Source organism: Mobula hypostoma, chromosome 6 (genome assembly GCF_963921235.1).
Source record: "Mobula hypostoma chromosome 6, sMobHyp1.1, whole genome shotgun sequence".
In the NCBI taxonomy this organism is placed as follows: Eukaryota; Metazoa; Chordata; class Chondrichthyes; order Myliobatiformes; family Myliobatidae; genus Mobula; species Mobula hypostoma.
This window is the reverse complement of record NC_086102.1, coordinates 160,943,635-160,961,679: the sequence shown is the minus strand read 5'-3', so window position 1 is coordinate 160,961,679 and position 18,045 is coordinate 160,943,635. Positions and strand designations below refer to the sequence as shown.

Here is an 18,045-nt window from a genome sequence, read left to right as displayed (position 1 = left end):
ACAAGGAGCACTGCCACAGGAAAGCTGCATCCATCAAAGGCCTCACCTGTTCAGGCCTTGCCCTCTTCTCACATCTACCATCGGGCAGGAGGTGCAGATCACCTAATAGGTCACACACTATCGGGTTCAGGAACAGTTATCACCAAACAACTATCAGGCTCCTAAAGCAGCGCGGACAACTTCATTCACCACTACTTTATACTGATCCTATGACCTTAAGACTCACTTTCAAGGACTCTTTACAACTCATGTTTTCAGTACAGGTCGACCTTCACTGATCCAACCACCTGAAATCCGGTTCCTTCGATAATCTGCACTGAATTTTAAATTTTCCGCGCAACTGTAATTTCAAATTTTCTGGGCCACTGTACTAACCTGCTACGCATTGTTTTGTTTGCGCTAGATCTGTTCATGTGTTGGCACGCTCTTGTAAGCACAGACAGGCGATTCCTGCTTGTTTTCCTGCATTTATTACTATCATTTGCGTGAGGCGTGGCCGCCCGGCACCCACCCGTTTCACCTGCCAGCGGCGGGGAAGCTGGCGCGCACTGGGTCGGCCCACCTTCTCACCCACCTGCCGGCAGTCGCGCACTCCCTCCGGCGTCGCCCAGCCGGCGCTCCATTCTCTTCTGCCTATGACCTCAGATCAGACATGGTGACGCACTAAATTTAAGCATATTACTAAGTGGAGGAAAAGAAACTAACAGGGATTCTACCTTTGAATCCTTTGAAATTTTAAAGATATGATGAGGCGGTTAGCTATTGCTTAATGTGATCCTTCTGTAATTCAGCATTTTCACTAATCCGGCACTCCTCAGGTCCCAATGGTGCCTGATTATAGAAGGTTGACCTGTATTATTTTTCATACACAGTCTGTCTTTTTTTGCACATTGGTTGTTTATATACAGTTCTTTTTCATACAATTTTATTGTATTTGATTTTTTTTCAGTAAATGACTGCAAGAAGATAAATCTCAAGGTAGTATATGGTAGCATATAGGTATTTCGATAATATAATTTTAACTTTTGATTACTCTTGCTTCTACTTCATATGCTCGTATTGTTGACCTGCTTTATGAAGTTATGTGGCTTATGGAAAGAAATGTTACCACTTACTTGAAGGAATTCTGTCAGCAGATGCATGATTCTTCAGTCTCAAAATTCATCACAAGTCAATGTCCTATAAAATACAATAATAAAGCTGATATAATGGTAAACTGTTTCAAGGACTTTGCAGTTCAATGTTTAATATTGTGTTATTTGCTCAATTTTTGCCATTCAGGTGATTGCTCTTTTTTGTGCTTTGGGTGCTTGATGTTTTCCTTGAACAGGTTCCATTGTGCTTCTTTGTTCATGGCTATCCGTGGAAAGATGAATCTCAGGGTTGTGTCCCGCATACATACTTTAACAAGAAATATACTTTAAATCCAGTATTAAGACAGATGTGAAAACTGGGAGTATTGTCAGGTTTGTAAATAAATTTGCAAAAAGGGTGAAGATTTTGTCAAAGTATTACAGGACAAGAAGTCAGAATTTCAAGGAATACAGTAATGGATGATTGGAGAACAATTACAGATAGCAGTGACTTTGACGTAAGCAAAGAAGCATACGGAAAAAAAGGCTGAAACTAGTAGTGGGGAGGAAGGTAGAAAAGTCAGACATTACAACCAGGGCAAGAGGGACTAACAACCCAACCTGCATCTTCCAAGAGGAAGAAACTTACCTACAAGCTACAGATCTACAGGACATAACCCCAGAGGAGCCTTGGGTGGGGTGTGGGGGGGGGGGGGTGGATGAGCATCCCCCACCCCCCAGGACAGGAAAATCAACCTTTGGCAGGCAGAAGGGTAGATCACTGGCAGGTTAAGTGGCCTCCAGCAAACCATCAGAGGAAGTGGCTGCAGTTTGAGAAGGACATAATCCATATCGAGGAGGCTATAGAGGTGGGGTGTAAAGGTTTTGCTGGCTGCTCTGCTAGATACATGGGTCACGACCAAAGAAAAGATGACTGGAGTCTCTTGGCATTTTAGTGCAAGGGTGTTTATTTGGTGCATCAGAAATCACTTATAAAAATTAGTGAAAATAGTGAAAAACAATTCCAATATTTCTACAAGTAAACACAACAATAGCTCCATATGTTTTCTAGCCCACTGTGAATTCCTCACAGTCCCTATCTCTCTCCTTCATTGAGGGCAAAGAGCTCCTTTCTTTGGCACTAAGACATAACATCTTTAACTACCAACAAAGTTAACTTAAGACTAAATACGAATTAGAATACGATGCACCCAATAGTACAGTTACAATATTACAAAATAAGCAGAAGTATCAACCCTAAATACAACATACAAACAACATTTACACATCCCCATTACTAAGGAAAGGGAATATTCTGCTGTGTATTGTGGGAAAGATACCATAAGGCCACTGGAGCACATCAGCTTGGTTTAAAACTAAACTGAACTTTGGAGTTTGACTCTGATTGTACGTAGCAATGCAGAGGGAAAACAGTGGGTACACGAGGGAAGACATTAAAATGCGTACACTTACCACAACAACAGCAAAATGAAAAGGCAAGTTTATGTGGGAATGAATTCGCGTGTCTAAGGAGTGCGCTTACTGTGTGCTCTCTGTCACATTACTACCTTTCTCTCCTGCAGCGACAATGCTCAGCAGCCAAAACAGGTAGTCTGCAGTAACCATTTCTTTCAATGCTTTATAGTGGACACAGAATTTGAAGGGTTGGGGCTCCAGGTACCACCATGTCACTCTGGCATTATGATCCTTCATTGTAAGAATCCACATCAATGCTGTGTGGTCTGTGTAAAGATCAAACTCCCTGCCAAGGAGGTAGTACCGGAGGCTGTCAAAACCCCACATAATGGCCAGACACTCCTTTTCAACGGTGGAAAAGCTGGTTTCCCTTGGGAGGATTTTTCGGCACTGCTAAAGAACAGGTTGCTCGACTCCAGGTTGCTCTTGTGTCTGCATTGCTCCAATGCCTACTCCTGAGGCATCCACCTGGACAAGGAACCGTTTGTCAAAGTGAAGGACAGGTGAAGGACACATGTGGGCTTTGAGGGCTTGAAAAGCATTTTCATCCACACTTGTCAAAGTCACTGGGTTGTTTACAAGGTTCCTAGTAAGATTTGTCAGAGGTACGGCCAGAGTGGTGAACTGATGAACGAACCTGGAATACCACCCTGCCAGACCCAGGAAAGACTCCACTTCCTTCTTGGTGTGAGGTCGAGGGATTGTTGTGGATCGCTTCTACTTTGTCCACCTGTGCTCAAACGTCTTCATGTCCCAGCTGGCAGCCAAAATATGTGGTTTCCCTTTTTGCCTACTCACTTTTTTGTTGACAGAGGGCAAGACTGGTAGCATGGATATTCCCCAGGACCCTGTTCAGATGGTCCATATGCTCTGACCACATCTGGCTGTAGACGATCAAGTCATTTAGGCAGGCCGCACTGCAGTCCTCACAGCCTTGGAGCACCCAGTCCATCAGCCATCGGAAATTTGCTACTATGCCATGAAGACTAAAAGGCATCACGGTGAACTAAAACAAACCCAGGGGTATGTGGAAGGCAGTGAAAGGCTTTGTTTAGTAATCAGGGGAATCTGCCAGTAGCCTTTGCAAAGGTCCAGTATAATAATGTAGTTTTCCCATCCAATCCTTACTAGTAGGTCACCAAAGCAGGGCATAGGACAACCATCAAAAAACAAGAAATGGCATTCAACTTCCAGAATTCAATGCATACCCCCGTGGTGCCATCCTTCTTGGGGATAATATCAATAGGACTGCTCAACTCACTAGTTAAAAGCTCGATGACTCCCAGTTCTGGCTTGGTCCAAATTGCATCCTTCAGGGACCCCACAAGTCACTCTGGCACTCTGTTGCAGTGTTGTGCACTGAACCCTGGTGAGGTCTCATCCTGATGGAATTCTTTAGGACCTTTGGCAGCCCTAGTCTCTGCAGGAACAGCTGTGGAAAGTCAGTAAACACCATCTGCAGCTCCATAGTTAATGGCCATCAAGATCCAGGGCCCCTCCAGGCCTCCACAACCCCTTCTGAGTCATCCTCTTCTGCATCCAGCAGACCAGGAGAGATGTGCTGTTGGCGGGAGAACTGGCATATTTCTTAGAACACCATTGACTTTCTAGGTTTTTTTGGTTCCTCTCTTGCACAGAGGTTGTAAATCAGGCATTGCTTTGGTTTCAGCACAAAACCAAAAAGTGAACAAAATAAGAAACAGCACCATCTACTCCTGGATTAACAGATGGATGTGACTGGCCATTTCCCTTCCTCAGTAACTCAAGTAACACAGGCTAATCTCTCCCCAGAGTCATGTCAATTGGTAATCTCTCCAGAACCCCCACTTTCATCAATAGTGAGTTTCGTCAGCGACTCAGACTTCCAGCCTTCATGGAAGCATTGGACAGGTGTTTAGTGACTGCAGTCAACACCAAAAGCAGGGGTATCATTTTCTTAATTAATGACAGTGAGCTACCAGAATCTAAACAACCTTTAACAGGTTTTCCATTAACTTTCTCCTCACATTCTTCTCGTTTTCCATTACCATACTCACAATCATTACAGTCATTATCATCATCACCACACTCTCCCTCACTTGGTGTATAGCACATTCCTGACAATTTGGGCTTCTTGAAAGGACACACAGAGAACTTATAACCCGGCAGCTGACAATGGCAGCAAATAAGCCTTGAAGAAACTACCAAAGGTCCGTTGCCCTCATATCTCCCACTCTCCAATTTCGCATATACCCTAAGAGTCCCTTCAAGGATTAGAGTCTCTGCTGCTTCAGAATGGTGAGCACGATGAAGCCCCCTTGCAGGCATCACAAGGCAAGGCGGACTGCAGTGTCCATCCATTGGCTCATGCTCTCGGACCCTTGTTCTGATGTCTAGAGGAAGAACCCACAGCAGATGCTACAGAACAATGGCCTCACCATTCTCCTCCTTGGACTCCTGCTCTGGTCAAATCCATCCGCTGTAGTGTCCCCTCAAGTGATAATACTTTTCAGTGGTTGACTCCCCTGGTGGTAGAGTACAGGAACGGGAGCGTAGCGATAGGTTGCTGCCAAGATATCAAGTTTAACCAGCAGCACCTCCTTCAGGTCAGGATAGTTCTTGGACCTCTCTTCATCAAGAATTGTACCATCAGTAGTGGCACTAGCAGGCAGGCCCACTCCTCCTTTGGCCATTGCCATAATCCAGGCCATCCTCTCAAACCTGAGCAGCTAATTCCCAATATCGTCACCTTTTGATGCCAAGAAGGCATCATGGGACCTTTCCGCAGGCTTTAGTGCTTCTTTTTAAAAGCATCATCTCTCCTCTGCTGGGCAGACAAAAAAATCCTGAATACATTTTCCATGAAGGGTTCAGAGGTGGTGCCACTTGAAGGCCTTTCTGCTTCTGGCCTGAGTTTGGCCCTGGGCTGAAATTCTTCCTCCTCCAAGGTCTCCAGTGTTTCCCAGGCATCGGCTTCATTTTTAGCCTCAGAGTTTCTTGACTTGGAACCGCAATCCCATTCTCCCCAGAGTTGAATGTACCCCTTTGCGATTGGCCATCCAACCACTGCCACCATATGTTAGATACGTGGGTTATAACCAAAAACAAAATGGCTAGTCACTTAGCACTTTAGTGTAAGACTGTTTATTAGGTGTGTCAAAATTCAAACCTACAAAAATTATGAAAGTAGTGAAAAAAAAATGCCAATATTTACAAAATTATATCTACAAGAATACAACAATAGCTCTGTACTTACTCTTGTCCATTGTGAACTCCTCGCAGTCCTATCCCTCTCCCTTACTGAGGGCAAAGAGCTTCTTTTTTAAGCACTAGGCAATACTACCTTTAAATACCAGAAAGTTAACTTACCACTACATATGAATTAGAATATGATGCATTCCATAGTGCTGTTACAATGTTAAAAACATAAACGTAAGTTCTTCTCCTTCTTCTTCATGTGCCTTACGCGTCACATGCTTGGACGATCATGGCTTTCCACATCAAACAATTCTTCACAGCATCAATGATATCTCGCACACTTAGATCTGTTAGTTCTTTCACAGAAACATAAGTATCTACCTTAAATATAGTATACAAACAACATATACACATTTACCCATCCCCATTACTAAAGAAATTGAATATTCTATTGTGTATTGCAGGAAAGGCACCATAAAGCCAACCCAAGCACACCAGCTCAGTTTAAAATTAAAACTAAACTTTGGTGTTTAACTCTAAATGTTGGCAGAATGCAGACAGAAAACATTCAAGTGCATACACTCACCACAACAGCAAAATGGCAAGGCAATATTTACGTGTGAGTGAATTTGCATGTGTAAGGAGTGCATTTACCGATGTTCTCCATCACATGCTCGCTCTGCAGAACCTACTCTTTCCCTTGGCATAACAGAGGCTATAAAGAGAAGAACCATCAGACTGCTGAGCGTGCCTCCAGATGGCTGTGGATCAAGAGGCGTGACCTGTGGACTAATGATGCTGAGACTCAAGCTGGGGCCTGATCAACCTTGGCTGTGTTTTTGAACAACAGTGTCTGATGTTGAAAGACCCGAGATACCCAATGACCCCGGTTACATCACTAATGACATGTCCTGATGCATCTGAGGATGCATCTCAACAACACTTCAGTTATAGAGCATGAAACTCAGTTTGTGGCTAAACAAAATCCTGACTCCACGTATTTTTTATCTTAAATAAGCGAGTTTACATTAGTCTAGAACAGAAAATTACAAATTTATAAAACTACTAGACAATGGGGTGACTTGTTGGGGCACCCTTTGAGAGAAGGGTAGTGCAGTCTGATGTGACCAGAATGAACATTAAATTTTTCTGAATGCTATTGCTATCTCTTTGATTTGGAAATTAAAGAAGAAAAACTCAGCTTATTAAAAGAAGAAAAATGCATAGCAAGACAAATATGTGACCAGAATGAATATTAAATATCCATGAAATAAATTTGAAGGAATCGGGCTTGCTGGGTCAGGTATGGAATTAAATGTCCGATGTAATGATGGATTTGGCCTTGAATTATCACATAAGGATTCCATCAATTCCTAGTTGGAATGACTTCTTTGGCACCAAAGGATGTCATTTGGAGGAGGCAATTGTATTGTCTGATGTTCTTCCTGAACTCGTTTGCAATAGGTTCATCATTGCTGTACAAATTGAGGAGATCATTAGGTAGAGGCTGCAAATTGCCTATCCTGACCTTTCCCTTCAAACAGCAGAAATGTGCGGTTTCTCCAATGAATAGGAAGGCACGGCAGTGAGGGCGTACTCTCGTCATCGAATCAACATCAGCAGAAATGTGACGGCACGCGAGTCGTGCATTTTGCCTTGCTCTTTCTCTGTTGAGGTATTGTCATTGAAAGCCGCCATCGTCGGCTTCAGCAACTCTCGCAATAATTACTCCGTGCTGCATATTCTCAAGTTGATCTTTCCTTTTCTCCCGTCTCTTCCTCTCCCCTCCTTCTCTGCCTGTTTTTGTCATTCTGGAGACGCGCAGCCCTTTCATCCTTCGTCTCTTCATCTCTTCTACCATTTGTTCTTTCTCTCTGATTCTGGAGTCGTGCGGCCCTGACCTGATCGGATTCTTGTTCTCTCCTCCGTCTGTGCCTATTGTTGCCATTTTGGAGACGAGTTTGCCTGTCCTCCTCTGTCTTGTCTTCTCTCATCTTTTTTGTCCTGACTCTTTGATCCCAGAGTTGTGCGGCCCTGGCCTCATCCGATTGTTGTTCTCTCCCTCTCCTTGCTGCTTCCCGACGACGTTTGGCGTCATCTCTTGACCATAATGTCCCCCTTCTCTTTCCACGCAGCATAATTAGGCTATCCATATATTTTTACCTAATGCTTGATAGAAGATAGGAAGCAGTAACACCAAAGCCTCCAAGCTGCTGAGGCTGGCTGTGTGCATACGTCGGGCTGTGGCATCCAGATTTCTGTGATGGCCGATCGGGTCTCGGGTGAAAGGCAGCCTGTTGATTTTTGGTGAATGAGCAATTTTATACGAATATATAACCCTGATCTTTGTCTGCATTCTGTAAGTTAGCGCATTTTAATTCGATTTAGCCAAAAAAAGTGCTGCTGTAATGCACCGTTTGCGCCAACTGGAGCAAACGGTGCATTACAGCAGCAAACAGACAGACAGACAGAGCATGAGAGTTTTAGTAGTATATAGATAAGACATGGCAAGAGGTTGCAGCTGAGGGAAATGGATCAGCCATGATGAAATGGCAGAGCAGACTATGACCGAATGGCCTAAATTTGCTGCTATCTCCCGTATCCCTTCATGTCCTGACTAGTGAAGAACCTGTCAACCTCTGCCTTAAATATACCCAATGACTTGGCCTCCATTAGCACCTGTGGCAATGAATTCCACAGATTCACCACTTTCTGGCTAATTAAATTCCTCATCTGTTTTCTAAATGGACATCCTTCAATTTCTGAACCTGTGTCCCCTGGTCTTAAGACTGTTCCACCATAGGAAACATACTCTCCAAAACCTTTCAACATTCAATAGGTTTCAATAAGATTCCCCCCCCCCATTCTTCTGAATTCCAGAGAGTACATACCCAGAGCTATAAAACACTCCTCATATGATAAGCCTTTCAATTCCAGAATTATTTTTGTGAACCAGCTTTGAGCCCTCTCTAATTTCAGCACATCCTTCCTTAGATTAGGAGCCCAAACTGCTCGCAATACTTTAAGTGAAGCCTCACCATTGCCTTTGAAAGACTCAACATTGCTTTTACATTCTAGTCTTCTTGAAATGAATGCTAACATTGCATTTGCCTTCCTCACCACAGACTCAACCTGCAAATTAACCTTTGGGGAATCCTGCATGATAATGTTGCACCCCAGATTATTGAATTTTCTCACCATTTAAAAAATAATCTACACTTTTATTTCTTTTACCAAAGTGCAAGACCATACACTCCCCAACACTGCATTTCATCTGCCACTTACTTGCCCATTCTCCTAATCTGTCTGTCCTTCTGTAACCTCTCTGCTTCCTCAAAACTACCTGCCTTTCCATCTATCTTCATATCATCTGCAAACTTTGCCACAAAACCATCAATTCAACATCCCAACAACGACCACTGTGGAACACCACTAGTCACTGGCAGCCAACCAGAAAATGCTCCCTTCATTCCCACTATTTGCCTCCTGCCACTCGGCCACTGCTTCATCCATGCTAGTATCTTTCCTGTAATACTACAGACTCCAATTTGTTAAGCAGCCTCATGTGCGGCAACCTGTCAAAGGATCTTCTGAAAGTCCAAGTGCAGACTATCCAATGATTCTCCTTTGTCTATTCTGCTTGTTATTTCATCAAAGAATTGCAACAGATTTGTCAGGCATGATTTTCCCTTAAATTTTATCATGTGCCTTTAAGTGCTGCAAAACCACATCCTTAACAATCGACTCCAACATTTCCCCAACCACAGAGGTCAGACTAACTGGCCTATAGTTTCCTTTATTCTGCCTCTCTCCCTTCTTGAAGAGTGGAATGACATTTGCAAGTTTCCATTCCTCTGAAACCGTGCCAGAATCCGTTGATTCTTGAAAGATCATTACCAATGCCTCCACAATCTCTTCAGCCACCTCTGTTAGAACTCTGGGTTGTAAGCCACCTGGTGCAGGTGGCTAACCTATCTTCAGACGTTTCAGCTTTGCAGGGATCTGCTCCCTAGTAATGGTAATTTCATACACTCTGTCTCCATCACACTCACACTTCTGGCATACTGCTTCTACAGTGAAGACTGAGGCAAAATACTTAATTAATTTATTTTTTGCCCCCCTCCCCATTACTCCCCCCAACATCATTTTCCAGCAGTTCTATTTATCATCAAAACAGATTTCAGTAATCTATGCAGAGTATGATAAAACAGCAGACCCAAATCAAACTCTTTTCTAACCTATTAATGAGCCTGGAATTTCAGTTATGCAATTTTTCCTGCAAAGTGACACCAATACGCAAAATGTTCCTATGATACTGTAAAATGATGTATATGAATTTAAGACAGGGTTTATAGAATTGTACTTAGAAACTATAAACAAGTAGCATGTTAAAATAATGAATTATTGATAACATAATCTTGCAAGCATGTCAATAGATTATAGAAATAAAATGAACAGAAACTGAGATCAAGAAGGGATTAAATCAGTTTGCACCTCCTCTGCTAAATCCTTGCTAGATATGCTTTGATAAATACCAGTTTATAGCTTTTAAACAGAACTAGAGTCAATAAACTAATAAAATTATTAAATGAAAACCTGTAAAAAGCTGACTCTGGAAATCTGCAATAAAAACAAAACTGCATGGAACAGTCAGGAAAACCTCTGGAAAGAGGAGCAGAGTGAACACTTCAGGTTATTTCAACTAATGGTCTGGACTTGAAACATTAAATGCAGCATCTCCAAGTTTGCGGATGACACGAAGCTGGGCGGCAGTGTTAGCTGTGAGGAGGATGCTAAGAGGATGCAGGGTGACTTGGATAGGTTAGGTGAGTGGGCAAATTCATGGCAGACGCAATTTAATGTGGATAAATGTGAAGTTATTCACTTTGGTGGCAAAACAGGAAAACAGATTATCTGAATGGTGGCTGATTAGGAAAAGGGGAGGTGCAATGAGACCTGGGTGTCATTATACACCAGTCATTGAAAGTGGGCATGCAGGTACAGCAGGCGGTGAAAAAGGCAAATGGTATGCTGGCATTTCTAGCGAGAGGATTCGAGTACAGGAGTAGGGAGGTACTACTGCAGTTGTACAAGGCCTTGGTGAGACCACACCTGGAGTATTGTGTGCAGTTTTGGTCCCCTAATCTGAGGAAAGACATCTTTGCCATAGAAGGAGTACAAAGAAGGTTCACCAGATTGATTCCTGGGATGGCAGGACTTTCATATGATGAAAGACTGGACGAACTAGGCTTATACTCGTTGGAATTTAGAAGATTGAGGGGAGATCTGATTGAAACGTATAAAATCCTAAAGGGATTGGACAGGCTAGATGCAGGAAGATTGTTCCCGATGTTGGGGAAGTCCAGAACGAGGGGTCACAGTTTGAGGATAAAGCGGAAGCCTTTTAGGACCGAGATTAGGAGAAACTTCTTCACACAGAGACTGGTGAATCTGTGGAATTCTCTGCCACAGGAAACAGTTGAGGCCAGTTCATTGGCTATATTTAAGAGGGAGTTATATATGGCCCTTGTGGCTAAAGGGATCAGGGGGTATGGAGGGAAGGCTGGTACAGGGTTCTGAGTTGGATGATCAGCCATGATCATACTGAATGGCGGTGCAGGCTCGAAGGGCCGAATGGCCTACTCCGGCACCTATTTTCTATTTTCTATGTTGTACAGGTGTCCCCCACTTTTCGAACGTTCGCTTTACGAAACCTCGCTATTACGAAAAACCTACATTAGTTACCTGTTTTCGCTAATAGAAGGTGTTTTCACTGTTACGAAGAAAGGCAGTGCCCAAAAAAAGCAGCACGCGATAAAAGGCAAAGCGCACCCTGAGCAGCCAAGCTCCTCCCCCGGAACTGCATTCTCGCCGGCATTGCTTAAACACATGCCTGTGAGCAGCTGTTAGCAAGATGAGTTCTAAGGTATTGGAAAAGCCTAAAAGAGCTTGTAAGGGTGTTACACTTAGCGTAAAATTAGACATAATTAAGCATTTCGATCGTGGTGAACGAAGTAAGGACAAAGTGAGTTTGGCTTGTGGAAGTTGATGAAGATGAAGTTGAAGAGGTTTTGGCATCCCATGACCAAGAACTGATAAATGAAGAGCTGATGCAATTGGAAGGGGAAAGGATAACAATCGAAACCGAATGCAGTAGCGAATGGACCGAAAGTGAAGTCGTCCAGGAACTGAACGTGAAGCAACTGCGTGAGATTTTCGCTGCAATAATTGCAGAAAAGTACAACTTCAATTTTGAAAGGGTACATCGGTTTAGAGCATATTTGCAAGATGGTTTGAGTGCTTACAAAGAACTGTACGATAGAAAAATGCGCAAAGCTAAGCAGTCAAGCATACTGTCATTTTTCAAGCCTTCCACATCAGCCACAGCAGACGACGAACCTTGACCTTCAACATTGAGGCAGGCAGACATAGAAGAAGATGACCTGGCTGCCCTGATGGAAGTAGATGACGATGAGATGACACTCCAGTGTCCCACCACCCCAACCCCCGGGCCACAGACCGATACATTGCCGCGGAGAATGCAGCGGTAGGCGGGGTGCACCCAACACATCTGTAAGAAAAAAGCCGAAATAAACAAGCTAATTAATTAGGTGCTGCCCGGCACGTAAATGTCGGACCAGATCAGAGGCGATGCAATCGGCAATCACATCTGATCTGGGCCGACATTTACGTGCCGGGCAGCACCTAATTAATTAGCTTGTTTATTTCGGCTTTTTTTTTTAAAGATGTGCTGGGTGCGTCCCGGCTACTGCTGCATTCTCCGCGGATCGGTATCGGTTCGCTACCCAGAGGTTGGGGACCACTGCACCACCCCAGCCTCCGACGACTCAGCCTAACACACCATCATCAGTGTGCTCGGCGCTGTCTTCCCGATTCTGGTAAGTGATACTACACTGTACATACATTATTTCTACTTTATATGGGCTGTGTATTTTTATGTGTTATTTGGTATGATTTGGCAGCTTCACAGCTTAAGGGTTACTGGAGAGAGTGTTTCTGCCGAGAGCGCTTGTGTGAGATTTTTGCTACGGAGAACAGTGCGGCAACGATTGTAGAAAAGTATTTCTACTTTATATAGGCTGTGTATTTATCATATCATTCCTGCTTTTACTATAAGTTACTGTTATTTTAGGTTCTATGTGTGATTTGGCATGATTTGGTAGGTTATTTTTTGGGTCTGCAAACGCTCACAAATTTTTCCCACATAAATAAATGGTAATTGCTTCTTCACTTTACGACATTCTGGCTTGCGAACCGTTTCATAGAAATGCTCTACCTTCGGATGGCGGGGGAAACCTGTATTTCTCTTTCCACAGGATGCTGCCTGACTTGTTTTCTCCTTTTATAAATGAAATTAATAAATGCATTGACATACATAAAGACAAATATCTTGGATATTCCTCAGCAAGCATCTAAAAGCAACAGAAAAAAAAGAGATAACATTGCAGAGTCCACAATAACTAGAGAAAATCAAAATTAAGTTCGATTGCTGATGAGACTGTTTGGTTCATTTGATAATAGATGAAGATTACATAACAAATATGTATATGAGGAAAAAATTTAATTATATTTCATGTATAAAACTTCTTTTTTGACACAAATGGCATGAGCTCTCTCAAGAATTTAAAATGTGGACTTTATGTCAATGGAGTCAATACTAGCAACTAGCTATAAGTGACTAAAGGGCAATTTAGGTGTGGCTACTTACAACTTGGATAAGCAAGAAAAAAAAATAAAATATGCACCTCGTCGAAATTCTTGATTTATTTTCAATTTTGATGATGATCGTTAATTAACATTGTACGCTGCACTGAAGAAAGTACAAGATAACAATGCATAACTATATCAGACATCATTCACCTGTGACAAATTAAAAACAAGGAACCAAATTATGTAACATACATCAAAGTTGCTGGTGAACGCAGCAGGCCAAGCAGCATCTATAGGAAGAGGTGCAGTCGACAATTCAGGCCGAGACCCTTCGTCAGGACTAACTGAAGGAAGAGTGAGTAAGGGATTTGAAAGTTGGAGGGGGAGATCCAAAATGATAGGAGAAGACAGGAGGGGGAGGGATAGAGCCGAGAGCTGGACAGGTGATAGGCAAAAGGGGATACGGGAGGATCATGGGACAGGAGGTCCGGGAAGAAAGACGGGGGGGGGTGACCCAGAGGATGGGCAAGAGGTATATTCAGAGGGACAGAGGGAGAAAAAGGAGAGTGAGAGAAAGAATGTGTGCATAACAATGAGTAACAGATGGGGTACGAGGGGGAGGTGGGGCCTTAGCCGAAGTTAGAGAAGTCGATGTTCATGCCATCAGGTTGGAGGCTACCCAGACGGAATATAAGGTGTTATTCCTCCAACCTGAGTGTGGCTTCATCTCCACAGTAGAGGAGGCCGTGGACAGACATGTCAGAATGGGAATGGGATGTGGAATTAAAATGTGTGGCCACTGGGAGATCCTGCTTTCTCTGGCGGACAGAGCATAGATGTTCAGCAAAGCGGTCTTCACAAGGCATTAAATATCAGGCAAAGGCAAAACAGAATTTAAAAGATATAATCAAGACAATGAAAATGCATGGCACTAGAAAATAATAGTTGAGGATATTATCATAAACAAGAGAAAATCTGCAGATGCTGGAAATCCAAGCAACACATACAAAAAGCTGGAGGAACTCAGCAGGCCAGGCAACATCTACAGAAAAGAGTACAGGTGATTTTCGGGCCGAGACCCTGCATCAGGACACCAGGCTATGTTATATAGTACTTTTGCCAGTACTATATATCATACCCATCAATTCCATTTGATTCTTCCACCATTCACCCAAATTATTAGTGATTTACAGTAACCAATTAACAAAACAAACAGAATGTCTTTGCAATGTTTGAAATATAGGAGGGAGCCAGATTATACCAGAGGAAAGTCAGGAGAAAAGGCAAGCTCCAAACAGACAACACCAAAGGTCAGGATCAAATAGGTACAATATATAAATTAGAGTCAGCCTTTTCAGGAGTGAACCTAAAATTTGCAAAGGGTGAAAGCTTAGAACTCTTCTTCAAGCAGTAGTAGATGTTCATTTAAATATTAGTTTAAAAGTCCAATCTTGAGGATTTCTGTTAACCAGTAAGCATTCAAAGATATGGGAACAAGGGCAAATAATTGGACTTGTCACAGGTCAAACATAATCTTGTGAAATGGTAAAACAGACTGAAGTACTTAAGTGGCCAAGTATATTTCCAAGTATATTCAATTAAAAAAACATGACATCAATTAAAGTTTATCGGCAAAAGATAGCCAACAACACACCAGTTTCCTATAATGGTGTTATATTATGTGCTCCAATACCCAGAATGACACATGAAATCTGCTATTCAGATGCAAGAGTTCGAGCAAGGTGACACCCTATTCACATACTGATACTTTTACAGTTCAGCAAATAATCTGTATTATTCACTAAAATCTAGATCCACCGGGAGTAATTTTTTTAAAAAAAACAGAAGCAAAATACTGTTTGGCAATTGGACTATTTTAATGGTTTTAATACACTAAGCACCACAACTGGACATCTGAGACATGTTGGACTATGACAACCTGTGTTCTATTTGCATAAAGAAATGGAGAGTCAGCCCTCACATTCCACATCATGTGAACAATTAAGCAGACTTCTTAACAGTTTGGTCTCAACATGATAATGGGTTTAGACATCCCGCTGATCAAATAAAAAACATTCATCAATCTGGTTTAGGAAAATAATCTATTTTCTATCTTTGCAGTTACACAGTATTTATTGAGTCATAAAATTATACAGCAAATAGGCCTTTTGACCCAATTCATCCGTGCCAACCAAAATACCCACCTAAACTAATCCCATTTGTCTGCTTTGGCCCATATCCTTTTAAACCATGTACCAGTCCAAATTTTTCATACACCTCCTCTGGCAAGGCATCCCATATACCCACCACTGTCTGTGAGGAAAAATAAACTACCCTTCCCACCCCCTTTAAATATTTTCCCTCTTATCTTAAACCACATCCTCTAAGTTTAGAATCCACCAAAGCAAAAGAGTGTGACTATCAGTCCTCGTGATTTTTTAAGCTTCATCTTCAGTCTCCTTCACTACAGGGCAAAGCTGTCAGCTTCTCCAATCTCTCTTTATAACTCAAGCCCTCCAATCTGTTCTGCAACCTCTGCAGCTTAATCACATCCTTCCAATATGCGGGCTGGGCAGCAACTTGATATTTCAGGAGAAGCAGCACTTGCTCTCTCATATCATGATCCGCTCCCAACCCACAGGAAGTACTCATTCAATCCTTTTTGAAAATGGCTGGAATAAACCCAACACAGCGCGCACCCCTGTTTTCAGCATCGGGGCTGTGATTTTAAATCCGCGTGGACAGGGGCATGGATTGCCATTAAAAAATAAAATAAAACCCTACACCGGGGGTCGCAGATTGGGAAAATAACCGCAGCCACCCAATAGGCTGTGGGCGCTGCCACCGAACAAAGCTCCATCCAAACCAACTGATTCAGGCCTACTCTTCCCCTCGAGTCCTCTTCGGCCAAGCAATCATCTCAACCGTAAATTCTCTGGCATTTATATAAAGGACGCTCATTTTACCGGCGGCAGTGTTGGCAAACCGCTGGGCCGCAGCAACATGATCGGCGGACACGAGAGGACACGCCAGCAGCGCAGCCCGGGCCGGGGCGGCCGCCCTCCTTTGTTGCCTGCCCGGGGTGAACCGGGTCGCCCTGTCTCACGCAAAGCTCGCCGCACACAGGTGAAGCAACGCAAGCCCGCGCTCCCCGCTCACCTGCAGGCGCTGGCCGTGCGCAGCTCCCCTCTCCAAAGGCGCTCCTCTGGTCCCGTCCGGCCGCCTGCCAACGCAGCCGGACACCCACCCCTCCCTCAGTAACAACGGACGGCAATCGCATCAGGCAGCAGCGCTCTCACTGCAACTTGCCTCAATTAAAGCTTTTCTCCTTCTCTCTCTCTCTCTCTCTCCCCTCGCTCTCTCTGTATCCTCCCCGCCCACCACTCGCAGCAGCGCTTAACACAAGGCAAATTCACCACTACTCCAAAATTAACATTTCACGCTCAAGCCCGAAGTTTTCCCCACCCACTTTACGATGCCGTACTATATAATTGAGATCAATGAACGGACCAAGTGAGACTCATAACAACGGAGAAAACACCCTACAATTGAGAGATGCTACGTTATACAGTATATGGAATCACTGTTCATACTTGCTTTCTCCGATATTCCCGCCTCCTTTCAGCAAGGTAGTCAAGGTAGTCTTTTTTTTCAATACTTTACCTCGTAATTTTTAAAAATGAGGATAAATATCCTTTCTATTAAAAAAAGTTATTACCAAATCATTGACCGACTATTCAATGTCTACATGCGGGTTATATATATAGCTGGCCAATAATATATATTCTTATTGAGTGTAATATGATACCCCCAGAATGAAGTTCTGGCTTTATTAAGACAAAGGGCAGTAATAACTTCGTTCCAATTTGCCCCAGTTTATCAATACAATTTATCATAAATATGATGAAATGTATTTCATATCAATCAAGAGTTATTTTTCACACTTTTCTACCTTTTCTCCTGAAGACATTGATTGTATATAGATGTGTATCCATAGTCCACAGACACCTTCAGCGAAAGTGCTTTCTTAAATCATCAGAACATCTTAAATAAGAGGTGGCAAACCTTTTTGAGAGTGTGGACCCAAATTGGCTATAATCTTCTAAAAAAAAATTCTGTTTCCCATTGTAATTTTGAGCAGAGATTATCATTAATTAATGCATTAGTAACAATAATTGTGCATTTTTAAGGGAAAAGGATGTCCTGTTGCTTATTTACATCTGCTGATTGCCTTACTATTAATAAAAGTACAATAGAGATAAATTGAAATAAATGAAGCATTTCAGAAAACCTGTTCAAAATTTATTAATATTAATTTTTTTGGAAGACAACTGAAAATAACATCATTTATAAATACTATTGTTATTGTACCTCATTTATAACATGGGAAAAGTGAATGCAAAATTATAAGTTTTGGTGCATATTCATAAAAGATCAAGGAAAGGAAAATAAACACACTTTATTCTCAACATACATCAAAGTTGCTGGTGAACGCAGCAGGCCAAGCAGCATCTCTAGGAAGAGGCGCAGTCGACGTTTCAGGCCGAGACCCTTCGTCAGGACTAACTGAAGGAAGAGTGAGTAAGGGATTTGAAAGCTGGAGGGGGAGGGGGAGATCCAAAATGATAGGAGAAGACAGGAGGGGGAG

General features: G+C 42.8%; 1 protein-coding gene across 3 annotated transcripts in view; it reads right to left on the bottom strand.

Annotated features, from left to right (window-relative positions):
• sestd1 (SEC14 and spectrin domains 1) overlaps nucleotides 1–16,770 on the bottom strand; it is a 146,320-nt gene extending 129,550 nt beyond the window's left edge. The window contains exons 1-2 of one of the 3 annotated variants that reach the window (XM_063052066.1): nucleotides 16,707–16,770; nucleotides 1,116–1,179 (exon numbers count right to left, since the gene is read on the bottom strand). The gene's annotated coding sequence lies outside the window, so the exon portion shown is untranslated. The other 2 variants (XM_063052064.1, XM_063052065.1) reach the window with 2 other exon arrangements.
• Nucleotides 16,771–18,045: the final 1,275 nt, after the last annotated feature.